This window comes from Triturus cristatus, chromosome 5_1 (genome assembly GCF_964204655.1).
Source record: "Triturus cristatus chromosome 5_1, aTriCri1.1, whole genome shotgun sequence".
Lineage (NCBI taxonomy): Eukaryota > Metazoa > Chordata > Amphibia > Caudata > Salamandridae > Triturus > Triturus cristatus.
Window position 1 is genome coordinate 822,187,180 of NC_140587.1, and position 9,081 is coordinate 822,196,260.

The 9,081-nt window shown below is 49.7% G+C and overlaps 1 long non-coding RNA gene across 1 annotated transcript; it reads right to left on the bottom strand.

Annotated features, from left to right (window-relative positions):
- Nucleotides 1-629: 629 nt before the first annotated feature.
- LOC146831530 (uncharacterized) lies at nucleotides 630-8,832 on the bottom strand. Its single transcript, XR_014961308.1, has 3 exons — nucleotides 8,723-8,832; nucleotides 8,097-8,338; nucleotides 630-901 (listed from the first exon to the last, which is right to left on the bottom strand). It is a non-coding gene; the product is annotated as an uncharacterized LOC146831530 (long non-coding RNA).
- Between the last annotated feature and the right edge of the window lie 249 nt (nucleotides 8,833-9,081).

The window sequence follows — 9,081 nt, forward strand, 5'->3', positions numbered from 1 at the left end:
GCTCTGTCTCCCATCAGTTCAGGTACAGTCTTTGGTGATGCTCAATCCGATGTTTCTGATTTCCTCAGTTATGCAGTCCAAGATATCAAGGCGTGTGTTGGCAATGTCTTGCGTTGTGGCTTGTAGCCCAAAGGTGGGGAATGAAATGTCCTGCAGAATCAGATCCCTCAGCCCACTCAACAGGGGAGGGTTTGGCACAGTTAGTTCTAGCACACCAACGCCTAGTCCAGGACACAACAACCCGATGTGAATTGTTAATCGTGACTCTTCAACTCCTACTTTTACAGACCGAAGCCGTCCCGACCTGTTTGTTGTCATTGATCGCGGCTTGCGTCTGTTGTAGGCCTCTGCGTACTGTTCAGTTCTGGAGCACCACCTTCTATTCTAACTAGCGGGCGCTGCACCTCCTAAGTTTTCATTGGTGCAGGCACCAGTCAACCATTAGAAGAAAACGTTGATGCCTGGATGTGGTACTGTCAGAGGTTACTAGCACATGACAGTAGGCACTCCCTTGAAATGCAGCTTCTTTCTGGTGTCTTCTGTTGTCCGTTGGAGGCCTGGCCTGCCCCGAGCAGGTGTCTGCCTCTTATCTTCCGTTGTCTTTGTGTTGCGTCGTTTATCGGAGGTTGTACCTGCGAGGTGCCTCAGATGCCGCAGATGGTGCGGGCGGCGCTTGCTTCTCGTTGTCTGGTCCGTCCGCCTTCTTGGTGTGGGAGCTGTGGATCCAAGACGTCAGGCCTTTGCACTTCACTGCTGTTGCTGTGCTGAGGATGACCTGGTGTGGGCCTTTCCACCTTGGCTGGAGGCAGTGCCGTCGGGTGTGGGCCTTTATCCAGATCCAGTCGCCAGGCTGCAGGTCATGCGGCTGTGGTGTTATTGCCTCTGGAAGAGCCTGCAGTACCTGACGGTGAAGATAATGTAAAGTCTCAGTTAGTTTCTTGCAATAACATAAAAGTAAATCATCTGTGACTGCTAGTGGGGCTGTTGACATATGGCCTGCAATGTTCATGGGACGGCCAAACAGTATCTCATGGGGGCTGAGCTTCGTTACTCTATCTGGTGTGCTTCTCATTGCCAGCAGAGCTAGTGGTAGTGCATCTACCCATGAAAGTTCAGTTGATGCACATATTTTCCCAATTTTATTTTTAATCACCCCATTCTTCCTTTCCACTGCGCCCGCAGCAGGGGGGTGATAGGCGCAGTGTAATTTTTGTTTTACCCCAAGTCCTTTGCATATTCCCCCTATGACATGGGAGATGAATGCTGGCCCATTGTCGGAGCTCAAAAGGGCAGGTATTCCAAAGCGTGGGATCAGTTCTTGGAGGAGGCATTTAGCAACCGTATGTGCATCACAGTTCTTTGTCGGGTATGCTTCTGTCCATTTACTGAACATGCATACGATCACTAACACGTATTTGTACTTGTGGGTGGGGGGCATTTCAATGAAGTCCATTTGGAGGCTTTCAAATGGTCCGTGGGGAGGGGGGAAATGACCAGGTGCAGTTTGCGTGCCCTTCCCAGTATTGTACTGTGCGCAAACAGTGCACTGTCTGCAAAGTCTCTCTGCTGTCTGGCGGAATTTGCAGTTGTACCAACATTGGGCAAATAGTCTGATCATGCCGTCCCTGCCAATGTGTGTGGGACCGTGAAAGAGGCGTGCCATGGAGGGGAGCATTGATGAAGGTAGGCATATTTTCCCATTGGGCCCTGTCCACAGTCCCTCCCTGTTTTGCACACACCCACCCTTTGCCCACTCATCTTTTTCTTCTTTCTCTACTCTGCTCTGAATATGTATGGGGTCAAAATGTAAAGTATCATTTGTGGCCTCTGTGTTGTTGCGTGGACTTGTCATTTGTAGCATGGCTAGTTGACAGCCGGTCAGTGCTATTCTTCGTGCTTCCCCATCAATGAATGCGTTCCCCTTTGACACATAGTTTTTTGCTGAAGTATGTGCCGCGCATTTTATGACAGCCACCTTTGAAGGTAGTAGCAGGGCGTGGAGGAGGTCGCTTATCAATTGTGCATGTTGTATGTGTTGGCCTGCTGATGTGAGGAATCCCCTCATTGACCAGAGCTGGCCAAAGTCATGGACCACCCCGAAGGCATATTGGCTGTCGGTGTATATGTTTGCTCTTATTCCCTTGGCCAATGTGCATGCCCTCGTGAGTGCCACGAGTTCAGCTGCCTGTGCGCTTTTAGCTTTTACTAGTCGACCACCCTCCAGCAGTTTATGGGCTGTGCCTACGGCATAGGAGGCCTGCAATATTCCCTGACCGTCCCTAAGACATGACCCATCTACAAACAGGTCTCTTTGTGCATCGGGAAGTGGCGTATCCTGTAGGTCTGGGCGCACCTTGGTATGTCTATCAATTGCTAAGGTGCAATCATGAAAGGCATCATCTGATTGTAGGTCGTCCAGCTCATGCTCTGTTGGCAAAAGGCATGCTGGATTCAAAGTGGTACATCTCCTGATCATTATGTGTGGTGCTAATAGAATTAGTTCATACCTAGTGAGACGTGCATTTGTTAGGTGCTGGGTCTTTGTGGACGTCAGTAGGGTGTCTACTGCATGGGGGACGTGCAACATCATGGTGTGTGCCAGCACTATGTTCTCTGACTGTTCTACTGCTAGTGCTGCTGCCGCCACCGCTCGGAGGCAAGGCGGGAGGGCAGAAGCCACGGGGTCTAATGTGGCTGAGTAGTATGCCACTGGGCGGTAGTAAGATCCATGCTTCTGACTCAGTACCCCCAGTGAGCATCCTCCCTTTTCGTGACAAAACAGGTGGAAATCTTTGCTGTAGTCTGGGAGCCCTAACGCTGGTGCCCCACTCAGTTCGCTCTTTAGCTTGTTAAATGCTGTCTCACAATCCGGGGGCCAAGGTACTGTGTCTGGGACCTCTTTGTGTGTCAGTGCTTGCAATGGTTTCGCGATGAGGGAGAAATTTGGGATCCAGTGGCGGCAATATCCTGCCACTCCCAAAAATGCCCTAACATCCTTTTGTGTACGTGGTCGGGGGAAATGAGTAATAGCTGAGATCCTGTCCGGTAATAGTTTCCTTGTCCCTTCCGATAGTTCATGGCCTAGATACTTCACAGCGGTGAGGCAAAACTGTAATTTCTTCGGGGAAACCTTGTATCCTTTCATCGCTAGATGGCGTAGGACAGCGATGGTGTCCTGTATGCAAGCCTCTCTTGAAGGGGAAGCCAGTAGCAAGTCATCTATGTACTGGACAAGAGTTGAGCCGCCTCCTAGCACTAGGGTGTCTAGATCTGTCTTCAGGGCATTTGCGAAGATAGAGGGGGATTCTGTAAAACCTTGTGGAAGGCGAGACCATGTGTATCGTTTTGACCTATAACAGAACGAGAAATATGGCTGGCTGTTAGGGTGCAGTGGAATGGTGAAGAAGGCTGAACTCAAATCCAGTACTGTGAAGTGTGTTGCTGTCACTGGGATATTAGACAATATCGTTGCTGGGTTTGGAACCACTGGGAAGGAGGGAACCACTATCTTGTTCAATTCTCTCAAATCTTGTGTAAAACGGTATACAGGGGCTCCACCTGGGCCCTTGGATGCTTTCTTTACAGGGAGTATGGGCGTGTTGCACGGGCTAGAGCGTATTTCTCTAATTATTCCCTGCCTTAGGAGGTCCTTGATCACTGGTGCTATGCCCTCCTCCCCTTCCTTTGATATTTTGTACTGTGGTACTCTCGGGAGGGGTGCTCCAGGCTTCAAGGTGACCTGCACTGGGGGGTAATTTAGCACTTGCCCCACGTCATTTGCGCTGGTGGCCCAAACCTGGGGTGGCACACTGTCCCGCAATTCTGATGGGATGACGAAGTCAGTGAAGGTCATGAAGGCCTGCAACATTAGGCCGTGTGGTCTACTCTCCAGGAATACCCCCGTTGGTGAGCAGTGTATGGTGCATTGCATTTTACAAAGTAAATCCCTCCCTAGTAAGTTTACTGGGCAGAATCTGCTGAGGATGAACTGGTGGTTGACAGTTATTGTGCCCACCAGTAGCTGTAATGGTTGTGTTAGGAATTCATCTATTGGTTGTCCTGACATTCCGACTGCAGTAATCTTTGTTCCCGAAAGTGGTGCCTCCGGCATCACTGATGCCATTAGCATTGATCTTTGCGCTCCTGTATCTATCAAGAAGGTCACAGTCTTGCCCTGGACCGTCCCTTGTATGTATGGACCTGATTGGTCCACTGCTATTACTGGAGCGATTATGCAGTCTTTCACTTTCGGGCACCCCTAAAATAAATTCTGTGGTGGCGGTGGGAAAGAATTGTCTTGCTGTCCCCACCCATCCCTCCCGGCCCAGTCCTGTGGTGGTGGGGGCATATCTATCGACTGGTATCCCTGTTGTTCATTGTTCCTATAGTCTGTGTGCGGGGCATTGTGCTGGTATTGTTGTTCATTTTGTCTCCTATTCTGCCTTGGCCGTTCTTCTTGGTATTTCTTTTTTAGTAGGGGGCAATCTGCTTTCCAGTGGCTCGGGTCCTTGCAGTTGAAGCAAGCTGTACCTGGGGGTGGTAGGGAGGTGGATCTGTTATTCTGTTGCCTACCTATGCCCCTACCCCTACCCTTGCCCCTCTCTCTTCCTGGCCTGTTTGAGTAGAATCTTTCCTGCGCCACCATTAGTCTAACTTTTTTCCTTTTTTATCTTTTCTGCCTCCATGGACTGTTCGTTTAACTGGTAGTCAGAGCAGTATCGCGCTGCTGCTAGCACCTTTTCTACCGGCTCTTGCTGCCAGCAAACAAAAGAAGTTTGTAGGTGTGTTTTAATGGGTGGCCTCAGACCTTGGACAAAAGTGGTGACGAAAGCTGGCATTGCTTCCCCCATTGGGTTTTTCAACCCACTATTCTGCTGATAGACCTGTAGCAAGCGGTCATAATACGCGTTCACGCTCTCATCCTTGTCTTGCTTGGTGTGTGTGATCTTGTTCCAGTCCACCTTGTCTTCTGGTATTTTGCCTTGTAAATATTTTACTACTTCTTTATACTTGTCATTTACTTCACCTCCTGGTGCCCCTCCCTTCCCTCTTGCTGGTTCCCCCGTGGGCCAGTCCACATGCTTTTTACAGTCCTCCCACAGGTCCTTCGGAACTATTATATTGAACAGGACATCAAAATCTCGCCATAAGAGTCCTCCCAAGCCCGCCATCCTATCTAGTTCGGTGTACCATTTCCTTGGTTCGTCTCTAAGCTTCGGGAAGTCCTTGGTAAAACACATAATATCTTGTCTGGACCAGGGGACATGGACATACGCTAATTCGTCCTGTGAGCCACCGGGTATTTCCCTGAGGGGCATCACCAGTGTGTGTGTAGCAGCTGTGGATTGCGCTGGGGTCTCTATCTGAGGGGAGAGGGACTGTGCTACTTCTAATACGGCAAACGTCTGTATCAGCTGTTTCCACTGTTGCAGCTTGTGCACTGCATACTGTAGTTTGTCTTTCAGTTCGTCCTCTGTATATGTCTGCAAGTCTGAGTCCGTGAAACCGAACTGTGCCGTGTCCCACTCATATTGTGGAGGTAGTTGGGGGACTATTCCTGTAGTACCTGTGTATGCTGCCTTTCCCTTCTGTATGTATAGGTTGTGAACGTGTGCGCCTTTGTCCAGTAATTGAGCGCGCGCTAGTGACAGTACTTCTGTTAGATACTGTCTGTTATACTGTGGTATGAGGGCAGCTACCGTTAATTTGTCCTCCACCAGTTTCTGTAATAAGTCCTGACATTTCTTTGTGTCTGATTTCAGTACTCTTCTATGTGTGTGTGGTGAGTGTATGTCTCCTAGACTGTGACGTCTGCCCGAGGGTACGGCCTGCTGTGCCTGTGAAGGGCCTTCGGCCGCCTGTTCGAGCAATTTTATGTCATGCTTTGTTTGTAATATGTAGGTGCACACGTCCCACACCAGGGCCTGCCACCTGGGTAGGGGTCTAGCGTAGTCTCCTGATTCGTCCTCAAATTGTTGCTGCCATTTATGGTCTATCAGTTTCGGTTGTGTTATGCCTTCCCTTGTACATTGAGACAGCAACTGTTTTTTCTGTTTACTGTATTTTCTGGCTGCGAGAACTGCTTCCGTCCTCATCAGCTGCAAAACCGCAATGTTTTGGACGGCGTCCAAGTGTATTTTGGTAACTTCCTCATTGATAAGCTTATGCGTTAAGTCTATGGCGCCTGCCTGCTGCTCCTTTGATAGCTCAGGAGGTTCGTCTGTGGGAGTTGAGTGTGATGCTGACGTTGGTCGCATCCGCCCCAACAATAAGTCTTCTAGTATTGTGTCTTCTTCCCCCTGACCTTCTTTTGCTGTTTTATTATCCGTTGCTAATGGTATACATGGGTATACCCCTACAATATCTAATTGTGTCTTCCTCCAATCCTCCTTTATTTTTGTTTTGCTTATTTCATTCAACACCCTATTTTTCACTTCTATCAGTTCTTTGTGAACCTTGGACTTTACGTCATTTGTCGCACGTCTGTCACGTACTACGAGGTCCCAGCTATGGTAGCATTCCCATTCCACTGGGCGTATCTTTTTGCCCTTAAGTTTCAACATTTGCCTCAAATATAGTAATTTTTTTATGTCGTACGTTCCGTGGCGTGGGAATTGTAAGTCTTGTCTCCTAGCAGTCAGGTCATGCCATTTGTGTACATATAGTATAGAGTGAAGTCCTTGGCTTAGGGCCACCTGGTACGCCGGGGAATCTTTCGGTGGTGCTGGCTGGGCGGTATCCAGTTTACTTTTTCCTAGTGATGTCCCCATGGTGCAAGGTCAGTGTGGAATGCGTCAAGTGTAGACGTTAAACAGGGACAAAGCAGACACACCAGACAGATGGGTGGGGGCTTCGCGCTGGACACAGAACAAGTGCCCCCAAAATTTTATTAACGCACATAAACATACACTGTGCAGCCACTCTCCAGCTGGTGAGATAGCAAGGGAGCCATTCGTCAGGCAGCCGGACAGAACATTCACTTCAAGTTCACCCAAGCCAGCACGAGTAAGGAAGAAAAATAGTTCTGGGTGCTTATTACTGGCGTCCCATGAACGAAGGGGAAGATGACAGAAAGTGTTTAGGAAGAAAGTTCTGGGTGCTTGTTACTGGCGTCCCATGAATGAAGGGGAAGGTGACAGAAAGTGTTGAGGAAGAAAGATAGTAATTCCGCCTCCTTGCAATCTTCCGTTATCCCATAAGCTGGCGGAAGGGGCGGCTAGGCGGAATTGGAGTCCTCCAGGCAATGTGCTAGATAGTGCAAGTGGTGAACTCTACATGCAACGCAGGCAAACATAAAAACAAACGCGCCGCGCTGTGGAAGATGTGGTGTGCTGAGTATATGTGTACGTAATTTACATTAAGCCCAGAGGAGTAATTAGGTGTTCTATGTTATATGTTGGGCGTTGGCGTACCGGACTGATGATATGGGGCAGTCAGAAATATTAGCAGCATCAAGGTGTCAGTTATGTCAGCGTCGTTATACCCAAAGGAGGAATTATCTCTGACAGGGACCAGCGGTGGTCTCGAACCCTAAAGAGAGCGTTATAATATATATGACAGATCTATGTAATCTACAGCAGCCTGCAAATTGACCTAAAACAACCCATGGGGCAGCACCCACAAATATAAACAACATCAAAAGATATTAAGGACAACAAACAGGTCATGCGATACTCCCCCCCCTCTGTGCCTAGGGAATCCCCTAGGCACAGCTGGAGACCGCCTCAGGTGTCCAGAAAGGGGCAGCACCGCACTGGGTACCCGGGTCCAGGGGTGCTGGGGCTGGTCAATGGGACTTATACCGGAGTACCGGGACCTTGGGAACGGGCGCCAAAGAGAGAGAGACCGTTGCAACCACAAGAGGGCAGTACCTAGACCGCAGCCTCCACGATATTGTACCTGTACCAACAGGAAGCGCGCTGTCAGGGGCGCAAAACCGCCATCACCTGAACCTGGGGAGCCAACTGTCACAACTCTAAAACGAGGGACTACCTGCTACCACCCAAAACCTGGGGAGCTTAACTGCCACAACTCTAAAACGAGGAGCTACCCGCTACCACCCAAACTGGAGTATGTAACTCCCAAAGAAGACTTACCGGCGTCTGTTGAGTCTGGCAAAGCGTACCGACCTCTGTTGCAGTCAAAGGAAAAAATCCTTGGTCGTCCACCACCCCCATCGGCCGAAGACTCTCTGCCAGCAAGACAGGGGATGCAGTAGGTCGCCCTCCGTGATGCACCGTAAGGCAGGAGCTGCTGGGCACCGGGGAGTCACCGCGGGCTGGGAACTTGCAGAAGGGCGCTGTCACCGGCCAGGTGGGGAGGGTGTCCGGACCAGAAACTGTGTCAAAGGGCAAAGATGCACATGTAAAGTATTCTGGCAGAGGGCAGCAGCAGTGTCAGAGATCAAAACCACGCCCGGCATGAGAAAAGGGAGAGAGAGAGAGACTATCAATTTGTAATAACGGTGAGCAAAACACTAAACAGGAGCGCAGTCCTCACGTGAATGGTGACAAACTGAAACATAAATCACGAGGGCCACAAAAAGAACACAGAAGAAGGTGATAAGTATAGGCGCAATGATGGCCATTTGCGTGTCCGACCAGTCAGTAACACAGGCCCGATAGATGCCGCCAGGGCATAAGCAAACAACCCTTGACATGAGAATGAGACAGGGAAAGAAGAGAGAGCAGAGGAGGGCAGAGGCAAGGCGAAGTCAATTTACTGGCAGGCAGGCCCCCAGCGTTCCAAGGGAGGCGGAGGAGAGAGGAAGACAAAGTAAAAAAGGTCCTTGAACCTCAGGTCTCCGAACCCTGAAGGAAGCTGGAGTCCAGGTCACCAGTCAGCGAAATCGTCAATGTTCTGGAAGCTGCATTCTCCACCAAATGTGGAATCTGAAATAAATGCAAGAAATGAATCCGCACAAACAGTTCTCAGTCAAGGGTGAAACAAGAGCGTTTATTGGTAAAACCAACAACAGGATAACGTGCAGCACGGGGGTACCAGCCTAGATGCTGAGTGCCCACTGAGGTGACGTGTTTGACAGGTTTTATAGGCCCAAACCACAAAGGATGTAGCATCATA